Below are 16,192 nucleotides of genomic sequence, written 5' to 3'. Positions count from 1 at the left end.
TTCAAGGAGTCACAAACCCTCTTGTTGGTAAGACAAGGGACAAGTTAATCTAATGCTTTCATGGACATCATCTTGTGTGTGCTTCACTCTATGTCTATGGATATCCTTGTTTGTTCCTTGTGGGACTAACCCATGTAGGTATTGAAAGTGCAACTCACTCCAATGGATTGCTCCAAATGATCTACAATGAGCATTCACATCTTTAACACCTACATGAACACAACAATGCTTTATGTAAAAGTGGTAACCCCACTTATGCTTAAATGATGAGTATGACCTATGATCAAATGTTCTCATTTGACTCCTAAGTCAATATACTCATATATAGATGACCTAGTCATCGCCAATTGCTTGATAGATGCTAGAGTGTTTGTGCATGCTTTGCCACATATTTCTTTTGCCATTTTATTGTGTGAGCATGCTGATTGCATACTTTTCTCATTCGAGGATATCCATTTGTCACTTTGATTGTTTGGCTCTTCTTCTTTTGCCAAATGGATGGATAAAGAATGCCTAAGAACTTCCTCTAGCTATCTATGCTTTTCTCGTCTTAAACTCTATTCATGCTACATCACAAAGTTTGATCAAGTCAGATTTGAACCCTCTGGGTGAGGAGCACTCGGAGTCACCGATTCATCATAGACTTAAACTTCCAAAACCTCTCTGTGCATTTCGGTCTGACCAATTCATCCTTTTTGGTCATACCGAGTTCACTGAGTTGATCTAGGTTTTCAATCTCAGTGCAACCGATTAGAACCATTCGGTCACAATGAGTTGCAGTAACCGCTTGCGATTCTGCATCCCGGTGCCACCGAATTGTTCCACTCGGTCACACCGACAGGGTCAGGATATATATACCAACGGGTCAAATTTTGGAAATTTCTCCGAAACCTATTCGCACGCGCATGTACTGCTTTGCCGACTCGGGTCTCCAGATTGTCCTCTCGTCACCAGCGACCCCCCGCTGCTAGTCTCCGTCACCATCAACGGAAATCTTCACTGCCGTTGCCGCCATAGCGAGCTCATCGCTGAGTTAGGGTATGAGTTTGACTCTTTGTGCAATCTTTTACCTCTGATTCTTAGCACAAAGACAATGCCATGATTCTTACCACGTATGAGATCAATCTATCCGGAGAAAACTTCCTTTAGATTAGTTTTGATTTGAAAAATTTAGGGTTAGGTTTCTGCCGAACTCATCTCGGACAGACTGAGTTGTGGAAATCGGTCTCATCGATTTGGCTTAGGCCATTGCACTTGTAATTTTCGGTCTGACCGAAACTTGCAAATCGGTGTGACCGAGTTCGACTCTCAGTGAAACCCTAGCAATCTCGGAGTCACCGAACTGTGTCTTAGTCTGACCGATTCCACTAGTTTAGACCCCAAAGTTGCTTCGGTGTCACCGAGTTTAACAAATCGGTAGCTCTGAAATGCTTTTTGTGGAAAACTAAAACTAAGTTTTTTGACTCATATTTTTGCAAAAACTCTGCACTTTGTGATGCTCATCCACTCTATCTCATCTATAACTATTCAGAGGGTTAGTTCTCAGTTTGTAGTGACAGAATGTCTGATCAAAGTGATAGCCAGAATAAGCCTGAGGAGCAGATGAATCTGAGTGAGGGCACTAGTCCCTCTAGCAGCTATGATGAGGGGATCAGGAGCACTCCCAGCAACCTGCCCAAGGCAAGAACAAGGCAGAAGAAGAAGAAGAAAACCTCAGATTCAGAGGATGAGGATTTTGAAGTTGAGGAGGTGACCTCAAAGAAGAAGGTTGTCAAGAAGGAATTTGGCATAGCTGCTTCTACAAAGCCAGGTGTGAACAAGAAGGCTCCTGCCAGAAGAGTGCCAATGTCAAAAGCCTGAGCATCGACACAAGAAACTATGGAATTCACTCTTGAGACCAGAGAAGATGGTGATGGAAAGAAAAGAAAGGAAAGGGTCAGGAAAACTATTGCCAGAGTGATTGGAAAGCCATCAGTGGTGAGAGATTCTGCAAAAGAGGAGGAGGAAGAGCAAGATGCACCTCCTGCCAAGTCTCAAAAGCTCATGGGGGATGCCATCAAGTCTAGGGCTGCTCCTTCAAAGTCCAAGACTGCCCCCAAAGCTCCAGCTCAAGCTTCCAAGCCTGCACCAAAGAGAAGCACTAGAAACATTCCTGCTGCAGAGAAGAACAAGGCCCTAGTGCCTGAGATTGAAGAAGAAGAAGAGGAAGCCCAAGTGCTTAGAAAATTGAAGCCAAAGATACCTGATCATGATGACAATCATACAGTAGCTGAGAATATGAAGGAGAGAAAGGATGTCATACGTCTCCAACGTATCTACTTCTCCAAACACTTTTGCCCTTGTTTTGGACTCTAATTTGCATGATTTGGATGGAACTAACCCAGACTGACGTTGTTTTCAGCAGAACTGCCATGGTGTTATTTTTGTGCAGAAATAAAAGAGGATGTTTCATCGTGTTTTATGATACGGAGCCGCCGCCAAGCCCTGAAACCTCTCGGGGGGGGGGGGCTGATCTGGAGTCCGTTCGGGGCTCCGGAGAGGGGGATTCGTCGCCGTCGTCATCATCAACCATCCTCCATCACCAATTTCATGATGCTCACCGCCATGCGTGAGTAATTCCATCGTAGGCTTGCTGGACGGTGATGGGTTGGATGAGATTTACCATGTAATCAAGTTAGTTTTGTTAGGGCTTGATCCCTAGTATCCACTATGTTCTGAGATTGATGTTGCTATTACTTTGCTATGCTTAATGCTTGTCACTAGGGCCCGAGTGCCATGATTTCAGATCTGAACCTATTATGTTTTCATGAATATATGTGAGTTCTTGATCCTATCTTGCAAGTCTATAGTCACCTATTATGTGTTATGATCCGACAACCCCAAAGTGACAATAATCGGGATACTTCTCGGTGATGACCGTAGTTTGAGGAGTTCATGTATTCACCATGTGTTAATGCTTTGGTCCGGTACTCTATTAAAAGGAGGCCTTAATATCCCTTAGTTTCCATTAGGACCCTGCTGCCACGGGAGGGTAGGACAAAAGATGTCGTGCAAGTTCTTTTCCATAAGCAGGTATGACTATATTCGGAATACATGCCTACATTACATTGATGAACTGGAGCTAGTTCTGTGTCACCCTATGTTATAACTATTACATGATGAATTGCATCCGACATAATTATCCATCACTGATCCAATGCCTACGAGCTTTTCACATATTGTGCTTTTCCTATTTACTTTTCCGTTACTACTGTTACAATTACTGCAAAACTGCTATTGTTACTTTTGCCACTGTTACCATTACTATCATACTACTTTGCTACTAAATACTTTGCTGCAGATACTAAGTTATCCAGGTGTGATTGAATTGACAACTCAACTGCTAATACTTCAGAATATTCTTTGGCTCTCCTTGTGTCGAATCAATGAATTTGGGTTGAATACTCTACCCTCTAAAATTGTTGTGATCCCCTATACTTTTGGGTTATCAAGACTATTTTCTGGCACTGTTGCCAGGGAGCATAGCTCTATTCTTTGAGTCACTTGGGATTTATATCTTTTGATCACTATGAATAACTTGAAAGATCAAAGAACTAATATTTTTCCTCAACTACGAGGGGAGGTAAGGAACTGCCATCTAGCTCTACACTAGGCTCTCCTTCAGTTTTGAGTAAGCTTGCGACACCTAAACCTGCTACTGCTATGAATTCTGATATGTCGCATGTTATTGATGATGTCACTTCTGTTATGCATGATACTTATGATGAAACTACTTCTGTGCTTGATACTACCGTGCCATTAGGTGAATTTCTTGATGAACAACTTGCTAGAGCTAGGGAGAATGAAATTATTGAAACTGATAATATTGATGATAGTGATGATGAAGGTTCTCCCCCTAAATATGAATTGACTATTGTTCTTGAGGGTTATGTTATGGACGAAGAAACTGCTAGAGATTTTCTTGCTTGCAATGATAGATCAGATCTTAAGAAATTATTAGCTATAAACTGAAACAAAAGACTCTGAATGCTAGAATGAAATATGACCCTGCTTTTTCTACTTCACCTATCTTTGTTACTGATAAGAATTATGAATTCTCTGTTGATCCTGAGATAAATACTTTAGTTGAATCTGATCCTTTCTATGGCACTGAATCTAAAACTGTTGTGGCACATCTTACCAAGTCGAATGATATAGCCACCCTGTTTACTAATGATGAGAAGTCCCGTTATTATTATATCCTTAAGATATTTCCGTTCTCATTAAAGGGTGATGCTAAAACTTGGTTTAATTCTCTTGATCCTGGTTGTGTGCGTAGTCCCCAGGATATGATCTATTACTTCTCTGCTAAATATTTCCCTGCTCATAAGAAACAAGCTGCCTTGCGGGAAATATATAATTTTGTGCAAATCGAAGAAGAGAGTCTCCCACAAGCTTGGGGAGGCTTCTCCGATTACTTAATGCTTTGCCTGATCATCCTCTTAAGAAAAATGAAATACTTGATATGTTTTATAATGGACTAACCGATGCTTCCAAGGACCACTTGGATAGTTGTGTTGGTTGTGTTTTCAGGGAAAGAACAGTCGACCAAGCTGAATTGTTATTGAATAATATGTTGACTAATGAAAATAATTGGACTCTTCCTGAGCCAGTTCCTGAGCCAATTGAGCCAACTCCTGAGCCTATTCCTAAACCAACTCCGAAGAAGAGGGGTGTTCTATTTCTCAGTCCTGAAGATATGCAAGAGGCAAAGAAATCAATGAAAGAAAAAGGTATTAAAGTTGAAGATGTTAAAAATTTACCTCCTATTGAAGAAATACATGGTCTTAATATACCGCCTGTTGAACAAACACATCGTCTTGATAACCCGACACGGGTAGTGAAGGTAAATTCTCTCTATAGATATGATAAAGTTGAAATTTCGTCTACTAAGTTTCATAGCCAATGTTTGGATGAATTTGATGACTTTATGGATAAACAAGCAAATTTCAATGATTATGTTAGTAGACAGTTGAAAAATAATGCTTATATGATTGGACGCTTGAGTGATTATATGTCTAGAGTTAAGGGTGAACTTAAACTCACTAGTAAACATGTCTCTATGGTTACCACTCAAGCCGAACAAGTACTTAAGGCTCAGAATGAATTGCTTGATGAACTAAATAATAAACCTGACTTTGCTATTAGAGTGGCTACTAGAACTGGTAAAATGACTCAGGAACCTTTGTATCCTGAAGGCCACCCTAAGAGAATTGAACAAGATTCTCAGAAAAATAACCTAGATGCTCCTAGTTCTTCTAAAAGGAAGAAAAAGAAAAATGATAGGACTTTGCATGCTTCTAGTGATCCTAATGTAGAAACACATGAGAATCCTAATGATACTTCTATATCCGATGCTGAAACACAATCTGGAGATGAACATGAACCTAATGATAATGCTAATAATGATGTTCATGAAGATGCTCAACCTAGCAATAACAACGATATAGAAATTGAACCTGCTGTTGATCTTGATAACCCACAATCAAGAAATCAACGATATGATAAGAGAGACTTTGTTGCTAGGAAACATGGTAGGGAAAGAGAACCATGGGTTCAGAAACCCATGCCTTTTCCTCCTAACCCATCCAAGAAAAAGGATGATGAGGACTTTGAGCGCTTTGCTGAAATGATTAGACCTATTTTCTTACGCATGCGCTTGACTGATATGCTTAAAACAAACCCTTATGCTAAATACATGAAAGATATCATTACAAATAAAAGAAAAATACCTCAAGCTGAAATCTCCACCATGCTTGCCAACTATACCTTTAAGGGTGGAATACCTAAGAAACTTGGTGATCCTGGAGTACCCACTATATCATGCTCCATCAAAAGAAATTATGTTAAAACTGCCTTATGTAATCTAGGAGCCGGTGTCAGTGTTATGCCTCTTTCCTTATGCCGTAGACTTGAATTAAGTAAGTTGACACCTACTGAGATATCCTTGCAAATGGCTGATAAATCAACTGCTATACCTATCGGCATTTGTGAGGACGTGCCTGTTGTTGTTGCGAATGTTACTATCTTAACAGACTTTGTCATTCTTGATATTCCTGAGGACGACAGTATGTCGATTATCCTTGGTAGACCCTTTTTTAACACTGCAGGTGCTGTTATTGATTGCAACAAAGGCAATGTCACCTTTCATGTTAATGGAAATGAGCATACGGTACACTTTCCGAGGAAACAACCTCAAGTTCACAACATAAATTCTATTGGGAAAATTCCATTAATTATATTTGGAGGTTTTGAATTTCCTCTTCCTATTGCAAAGAAAAAGTATGATATTCTTATTATTGGGGATGTTCATATCCCCGTTGAGGTAACCTAGTGTCAACTCGAAATTTCTCCAGTTCCATGTTATTCGGAATGAGTTTATTAACAAGACTTGATCAACCTTGTTAGTGGATTCCTTTTGATGATCATGAGATGGATGAAACTAGAAGGCACAACCTTCTGTACCCTCTCTTTACTTCCTGTTACTTAGAATAAATAAAGTAGAAATAGTATATTTTGCCTATTTTCTGAATTATCTATGCAATAAAAAATATCCCGAAAATAAAAGTTCTCCAAATGCCATGCCAATTCAATATGATTTTTTCTGGAATATTTGAGAATATTTGGCACTAAGAACACAGCAGGGGGAGCAAGCACCTGGCCACGAGGGTCCAGGGCGCGCCCCCTGCCTCGTGGGCCCATGGTGGCTCCCCTCCACTTATTTCTGCACCCACACACTCCTTCTTCCTCCCAAAAAATCCCCATCCAGCTCAAGCACGAGTTCTAGCTCGTTTTGCTGCGATTTCTGATCTCCTTGCTCAAAGCTCCATTCACAAAACTGCTTTGGGAGATTGTTGCTTGGTATGTGACTCCTCCAATGATCTAATTAGTTTTTGTTCTAGTGCTTTATTCATTGCAAATTCTTGTTGCCTTGGTGACCCTGTTCTTGAGCTTGCATGTTAAATTTATGAGGTCCCAAGTAATACTAATGCATGATATAGGCTCTAAGCACTTATGGGAGTGGTTGCTATCAATTATATTGAGTTTGTTTCAGGTTTATTTTGAAGTTACTAAAAATTTCAGAAAATAATGAGGAGATTATTGAGGGGCTCTTCTAGCCAAGGCTCCAAGGATAAACAAGCTAAGGAGAAAGAAAAGGCCAAGTATAATCTTCCTCGCGTAGCGGAAGTAAGGCCTTGTGAGTGGCCATGTGATGATTTCGTGCGAGCAGTCTGGATTTATGGAGACTTTTATTCTTTGGCTGAAAATGCTGGCCTCACCGACTTCCTCCACGACCAGATCAAACAGTATCTCTTACTTACCAATACTTTCATGCAAAACTTTTATTATTATCCTAAGAATTCACCTCCTTCAGTATCTTTTCATTTATATGATGAGGCTAAGGAAATGTCATTATGTAATTTTTGCGCGGTTTGTAGAATACCCTTTGAGGATAGCTTAGATGAACCACATCATAAAGATGTGGATGGTTTTATTGACACTATTACTGTAGGGGAGTCGAGGAAAGGTTCCGATGCGAGAATCACTAGCATACACTTTCCTGTTTTATGCTACTTCTCCATATTTGCTAGTCGATGCTTAATTGGTCGTGGAAATAGTGGAAACTTCAATGTTCCTGACATTATTATTCTGCTCCATGCCTTATTCGGTGATAGCACTTTTAGTATGGGGGCCATTATTGCTAAACGGTTAAGACTAAACCGTACAAAGGGCCCCATCTTTGGAGGTATCTATGCTGCACGCCTTGCTAAACATTTCGAGATACCTATCAGGCATGTTGAGAAAGAGGAGACACTGCTGCCTCTTACCTTTTTAGATTATAGGAGCATGGTAGCGCATTGGTTTATTGTTTACAACGATGATAAGATGCTTCTGTATAACCTGAGATTTAATAAGAAACACAATGAGATTATTACCCTACCTGCACCTTCTTTGTTTGATTTAACTGCGGGTCATTACCTTGTCTTGTCTAAGGCAGTGTACGCGCATCAAGGCCAGACATCTGCTCCAGAGCCTGGGCCGGAACCACCACTGGACCCCTATTGTCCATCATCTTATCAGTGGGATCCGGAGGAGATCGCCAGCCAGTGGCAGTACGATGACACTCCTCAGTACACCGGGGAGAGTAGCCGTGATCCCTGGCCATAGACCAACTTAGGCCAAAAGCCTAAGCTTGGGGGAGTACATATTCCTCACCGACTTTACATTCATGTTTACACACTCATTCTAGTGTCGGTGCTCATACTCTTTCATTGTACTACCCATGCTAGTTCAATTTCTTTTTCTAGTTTTCTTCTCGTGTGTTAGATAAACCTTAAAGAAAACTCAAAAAAAGTTAGTTTAATTTCCATGCTTGTATAAATAATTTAAAATAAAACCCCAAAAGATTTCTCGTTCTTCTTTTGCTTGTTAGGAGCTTTCCTGTGTAAATAGTTTTATTTCTTTTCTTTCCTTTGGGGGTCAAGAGTAGAAGACCATAATGAAAATGTTTAGTGGTTCTCATATGCATGTTTGTTGATTTAACCAAGAGCCCATATTACCTTGTCTTCTATCTTGAATTGAATGCTTGCAGATTCCAGCTTAGTCCAATGCACATGCACTGTTATTAGTATACACACCGTTCGGTCGTGCAAGTGAAAGGCAATAATGATGATATATGATGGGCTGATTGAGATGAGAGAAGCTGGTATGAACTCAACCTCTCTTGTTTTTGTAAATATGATGAGTTCATCGTTCCTGATTCAGTCTATTATGAATAAACATGTTTGCAATGACAATTAGAGATTATAGTTGCTTATGCCATGCTTAATTAGCTAAGAGCTTATAATGGTTTACCTTGCGTGCCAACATGCTATTAAAATGGTTGTGATGTGGTATAATAGGGTGGTATCCTCCTTTAAATGAATTGAGTGACTCGACTTGGCACATGTTCACGCATGTAGTTGAAACAAAAATCAACATAGCCTTCACGATATTTATGTTCATGGTGGATTATATCCTACTCATGCTTGCATTCGGTGTTGATTAATTTTAATGCATGTTCATGACTGTTGTCGCTCTCTCAGTTGGTCGCTTCCCAGTCTTTTGCTAGCCTTCACTTGTACTAAGCGGGAATACTGCTTGTGCATCCAAACTCCATAAACCCCAAAGTTATTCCATATGAGTCCACCATACCTTTCTATATGCGATATTTACCTGCCGTTCCAAGTAAATTTGCATGTGCCAAACTCCAAACCTTCAAATGAAATTCTGTTTTGTATGCTCGAGCAGCTCATGTATCAACTAGGGTTGTCTGTATCTTCCATGCTAGGTGGGTTATTCTCAAGAGGACTGGACTCCGCTCCTCATTCACGAGAAAATGGCTGGTAACTGGGTTGCCCAGTCCCATGATAAAAAAGATCAAAGCAAATCAAAATAATTAAACAAAACTCATTGTTGTTAGTTGGAGGCACTCGTTGTTTCGAGCAAGCCATGGATCGATGCTTAGTGGTGGTGGGGGAGTATAAACTTTACCATTCTATTTGGGAACTGCCTATAATGTATGTAGCATGGAAGATATGGAGATCTCATAGTTGTTATGTTGACAGTGAAAGTATACCGCTCAAAATGTTATTTATCTCTCTATTTGAAAATCGAGCTCTGGCACCTCTACAAATCCCTGCTTCCCTCTGCGAAGGGCCTATCTATTTACTTTTATGTTGAGTCATCACCCTCTTATTAAAAAGCACCCGCTAGAGAGCACACTATCATTTGCATGCATTACTATTAGTTTATATCGAGTATGACTTGACTGGATCTCTTTTACCATGAATTACAATGTTTAGTCAGTCCTTGATCTTTAAAGGTGCTCTGCATTTATGTTTTGCAATCTCAGAAAGGGCTAGCGAGATACCATCTTGCTATACCATCTTGCTATATCATATTATGATTGTTTTGAGAAAGTGTTGTCACCCGAGTTGTATTATTATTGCTTGCTAGCTGATTATGCCATTGATATGAGTAAACATGAGACCTAAGTGTTATTGTGAATGTGGTTAGTTATAACCTTCGCTGAAAATTTGAATGTTGGCTTTACATATTTACAACAACAAGAGCAAAATAGAGTTTGTAAAAGTTTTTCTTTATCACTTTCAGTTTGTCAACTGAATTGCTTGAGGACGATCAAAGGTTTAAGCTTGGGGGAGTTGATACGTCTCCAACGTATCTACTTTTCCAAACACTTTTGCCCTTGTTTTGGACTCTAATTTGCATGATTTGGATGGAACTAACCTGGACTCACACTGTTTTCAACAGAACTGCCATGGTGTTATTTTTGTACAGAAATAAAAGTTCTCGGAATGACCTGCAAATCCACGGAGATAACTTTTGGAAAATGTAAAAAATATTGGCGGAAGAATCAAGGCCAGGGGGCCCACACCCTGTCCACAAGGGTGGGGGATGCGCCCCCTGTCTCGTGGGCCCCATGATGCTCCACCGACCTCAACTCCAACTCCATATATGCCATTTCACGAAGAAAACAAATCAAAGAGGAAGTTTAATCGTGTTTTACGATACGGAGCCGCCGCCAAGCCCTAAAACCTCTTGGAAGGGCTGATCTGGAGTCCGTTCGGGGCTCTCGAGAGGGGGATTCATCGCCGTCGTCATCATCAACCATCCCCCATCACCAATTTCATGATGCTCACCGCCGTGCGTGAGTAATTCCATCGTAGGCTTGCTGGACAGTGATGGTTGGATGAGATTTACCATGTAATCAAGTTAGTTTTGTTAGGGTTTGATCCCTAGTATCCACTATGTTCTGAGATTGATGTTGCTATGACTTTGCTATGCTTAATGCTTGTCACTAGGGCCCGAGTGCCATGATTTCAGATCTGAACCTATTATGTTTTCATGAAGATATGTGAGTTCTTGATCCTATCTTGCAAGTCTATAGTCACCTGTTATGTGTTATGATCTGACAACCCCGAAGTGACAATAATCGGGATACTTCTCGGTGATGACCGTAGTTTGAGGAGTTCATGTATTCACCATGTGTTAATGCTTTGGTCCAGTAGTCTATTAAAAGAAGGCCTTAATATCCCTTAGTTTCCATTAGGACCCCGCTGCCACGGGAGGGTAGGACAAAAGATGTCGTGCAAGTTCTTTTCCATAAGCATGTATGACTATATTCGGAATACATGCCTACATTACATTGATGAACTGAAGCTAGTTCTGTGTCACCCTATGTTATAACTATTACATGATGAATTGCATCCGACATAATTATTCATCACTGATCCAATGCCTACGAGCTTTTCACATATTGTGCTTGGCTTATTTACTTTTCCGTTACTACTGTTACAATTACTGCAAAGCTGCTATCGTTACTTTTGTCACTATTACCATTACTATCATAATACTTTGCTACTAAATACTTTGCTGCAGATACTAAGTTATCCAGGTGTGGTTGAATTGACAACTCAACTGCTAATACTTTAGAATATTCTTTGGCTCCCCTTGTGTCGAATCAATAAATTTGGGTTGAATACTCTACCCTCGAAAACTGTTGCGATCCCCTATACTTGTGGGTTATCAGGATGCAAGTTTTAGATTGTGGAGACAAGCAGATCCCTATGTTGTGAGGAGAAGAACTGATGTGGACTACAGGTTTCACACCAAGGAACAACAGGACTTCTATGAGACTGTGGTCCTAGATAAGAAGCCCATTGTGTGTGACATGAAGTGGGTGGACTCGAAATACATTGATGCCAATGAAGACCATTTTCCAGGAGTGCATGAGAGCTTCAGACTCAATGGAGTTGACACATTTGTGGGTCAGAAATTGACCAAGTGGAATGATGAGCTTATCATGTATTTCCATTCAACAGCTCACTTCTACCCTGATGGCAAGATTGTTTGGATGTCTAAAGGTACTAGGTACCAGTCTTCTATTGCTGAGTGGGTGTTGACACACGAACACGTCACGTGTACCCTCGATGCTGGGGGTGATGCACCGCAGCTCACGTCGAAGGAGACCCGACCGACAGCGCGATATGCAAGACAGTCGACGAGCGCTTTTGCAGACCCGAAAACCCTACACTCCCCGGAGGGACCCCGTCAGGGAGCACAGCGGCTATGGGCTGCCCTAGGTCGATTCGCTCGCCCCTAGAGCCTCGAGATTCGCAGCTCTCAAACACGAAGAACAGCGAAGAACGAGAGAGAAATACGATGGAGAGATAAAACGTAGACTTGAAAAAAGTAGTATATTGATTTGTTCGATTGTGTGTCCTTCAATCGGCCGTCACCCCCAACATATATAAGAGGCGGCTGGACTTCCCGTACAAGTAAAGGATTCATCTAGGCTTTCCTTACAAGAAAATTTACATCAATTCGCATCCTAGAGTCCTAGTTCTATTCCAACTCAGATTTAGTCTGAATCTGGCCCAAACTCTGTCTTCCTTCTTGCGCGGGCCGCCGAGCTTGCATATGATCTCCGATCAAGACGGCCCAAATATCAAACTTGTGCGCCTCGATGATACGAACAACTCTCATGTTGATTACTTTTTCAAATAAGGCCATCTTGAATACCCTTCAAGGTCATCTTTACCTTCCAGTCGGACTCGGTCTTGCAGTAGACTGGATTATCCGAGTCTCGTAGTGAACTTGTAGGCCATATACTATCTTTGATGATGATGACTTCAAAACCAAAGTTTACCGTCTTGATGATATGCATAACTTCTGTATTGAACACTTCTTCATCCGAGGTCATCTTGATAAACTTTCGGGCACATGTTCAGTTTCACTCGGATTCGAGCTCATCCACTCGGATATTAGAGACTTCCACTCGGACCATCCGACTCGACCTTTTCACTCGGAAAACAATCTTCCACTCAGATGACTATATTTTCACTCGGAAGACAAACTTTTACTCGATCGATAAGTTTTCACTCGACCTTTTACTCGATTGTTAGGTTTTCACTCGACCTTTTACTCGATCGGTAGGTTTTCACTCGACCTTTTACTCGATCGTTAGGTTTTCACTCGACCAAAAACATAGTCTGATCTTGATTTGTCTCCCCAGGTCTCATACGTCCTCGGATTGAGACGAATTATATATGAAAATCGATCGACTCGACGAGACGAAACTTTCTCGTGTTGAAGTTTTTCCAATTCAGGGACTTCTTAAGGACCGAATTGCTCGCGCGACCCATCAGAGAGGGTGTCTGGTACTTCGCGCCATATTTCCATTCTGCTTCGGTCTGCAGTGTATTGCCTCTAACTTTTGCATATGAACTCGGATTGAGATGATTTATATATCAAAATCGATCGCCTCGACGAGACGAAGACAATTCCTTTAGAATACTCCTTCATCCGAGGTCGTCTTGAAGGCACGATCGGCCGAAAACCACTCAGAATATTGAATTATGCCACTCGGATTACAATTTCGGCCCCTAAGATGGAGTCGGACGATGATAACCTAAACATCAAAGTTGTTCCACTCGGTGATGTGAAACTTTTCATGCTGAAAACCCTTTCACTCTGTATCTTGCCAAAATCAGGCGTCAACACATGCCCCCCTGTTTTTCGGCAAAGCTTGCACGCCGAAAAATAATATGCATAGTGTTTGTTCTAAGGACGATGTCAACACTCCGTCGGCCATTTATTTTCCTCAGGGCGATAATTATGTATCAGTCATGTTTGTGCTAAGGGCGATAATCGTATATCGGCCATTGCCTACTCATGCTTCCTGCCATACACTCGGGTGATACTTCTTCAAATATTTTCCGTTGAGAGCTCGGGGTAACAATGCCCCTTGTATTGATTCCACCAAATATGAATTTCCGGGAACAACTCTTGTAATCCTAAAAGGACCTTCCCAAATTGGAGACCACTTCCCGAATTTTCTATCTCTTGAACCAATCGGCAAAACCACTTTCCAGACGAGATCACCAACTTGAAAATTCTTCAACTTAACTTTCTTATTGTAAGCTCTTGCAACCCTCAACTTGTCTCTCTCTATGGACTTCAAAGCAACCAAATGTTTATCGGCAACTTCATCAATATTGTCCATCATCAAGTTATAAAAGTCTACTGCCGACAAATCATTTTGTTTGGCTATTCTCAAAGCATTCAAATTTACTTCCACAGGTAAAACGGCCTCTTGACCATATACTAGCTCATATGGAGTTACCCTCGTAGCACCATGCCTTGAAATTCTATGTGCCCATAAAGCTTCGGACAACAACTCATGCCATCTCCTTGGATTATCCTCAATCTTCTTCTTGATGAGCTTGATTAAAATTTTACTGCTAGACTCAGCTTGTCCATTAGCTTGGGCATAATACGGAGATGAATTGAGCAACTTTATATTATAAGATTCGGCAAACTCTCTGACTTGGTGTGACATAAAAGATGAACCTTGATTTGTAGTTAACGTTTGAGGAATACCGAATCTATGAATAATGTGTTCGGTTACGAATTGAATTACCTCCGTATGTGTCATGTTCTTGAGAGGTACCGCTTCAGACCATTTAGTGAAATAATCAGTTGCCACCAATACGAACCGATGCCCTTTTGAGGAAGACGGGTGGATATGTCCAATGAAATCTAAACCCCATCCTCTGAAAGGCCACGGTTTGATAATAGGATGTAACATAGCAGTAGGAGCCAATTGAATATCACCAAACTTTTGACAAGCTTCACATCCTTTATAATATCTGAAGCAATCATTAATCATAGTCGGCCAATAAAACCCAGCACGTCGCAATAACCATTTCATCTTGGGAGCCGACTGGTGAGTGCCACAAATACCTTCATGTACCTCTCCCATAGCAACTCTTGCCTGGTCCTCATCCAAACACTTTAGAAGAACATCATCGACTGTTCGGCGATAAAGACCATCATCTCTCATTGTATACTTGAAAGCCATACGCCGAACAGCCCTGTCCACCCTTTCACTCGGATTGCACAAGTAATCAACAATGGGCTTTCTCCAGTCGGAATTATCACCTGCACTTGTCTCGGCGTCCAATAAGCGTCTGCTCAAATACGTAATTGCATGCTCTTTTCCTTCGGTATCTTGAGTCAAAACAGCACCAATAACACCTTCCTCGGCTGCGATATAAAGCTTAAAAGGCTCTCTATGTTTGGGTGCTTTCATCACCGGAGGAGTGCACAAATAATTCTTAATCATATCAAAGGCTTCTTGCTGCTTTGCCCCCCAAGTGAAATCAACATCATTCTTTAACCGAAGGATAGGAGTAAATGCATCAACTTTCCCTGACAGATTAGCTATGAACCTTCTCAAATAATTGATCTTGCCAAGGAACTTTTGCATATCTCTCTTGCATGTTGGAGCCTCCACTTTCTGTATGGCCTCTATCTTTTTGGGATCAATTTCAATGCCATCTTCATGAATAATGAAACCCAAAAATTTGCCAGCTGACACGCCGAATGGACACTTCAAAGGATTCATCTTCAGTCCATACTTTTTCATTCTTTCAAAAGCTAAACGCAAATCGGCCAAGTGAGATTCAAAAGCATCTGATTTGACAACAATATCATCAGTATAAACTTCAAGTATGATACCGAGTAAATCATGAAAAATCAAATTCATAGCCCTTTGATATGTGGCTCCAGCATTTTTTAACCCAAATGTCATCACTGTCCACTCGAATAAACCAAGGAAACCAGGACATCGGAAAGCTGTTTTGTACATGTCCTCTTCAGCCATAAAAATTTGATTGTATCCGGCATTACCATCTAGAAAGCTAATAACCTTATGTCCAGAAGCATCATTAATAAGCATATCGGCTATTGGCATGGGATACTCATCTTTGGGTGTAGCCCTATTCAAATTTCTGAAGTCAATGCACACCCTCAACTTGCCGGATCCCTTCTTCTCCACTGGGACAATGTTAGAAATCCACTCGGCATACCTGCAAGGTCGAATGAAATTAGCTTCAAGCAGTCGACCGATCTCTTCCTTGATCCGGTCATATGTTTTCGGATTAAACTTTCTGGCCGACTGTTTATAAGGTCTAAAACCGGCCTTTATAGGCAACCGATGCTCCACTAGCTCTCGGCTCAACCCTGGCATCTCATGATATTCCCATGCAAAGCAACAAACATATTCTTTCAATAGCTCGATTAATTT

Source organism: Triticum dicoccoides, chromosome 1B (genome assembly GCF_002162155.2).
Source record: "Triticum dicoccoides isolate Atlit2015 ecotype Zavitan chromosome 1B, WEW_v2.0, whole genome shotgun sequence".
Taxonomy (NCBI): domain Eukaryota; kingdom Viridiplantae; phylum Streptophyta; class Magnoliopsida; order Poales; family Poaceae; genus Triticum; species Triticum dicoccoides.
Note: the sequence above shows the minus strand (reverse complement) of the source record.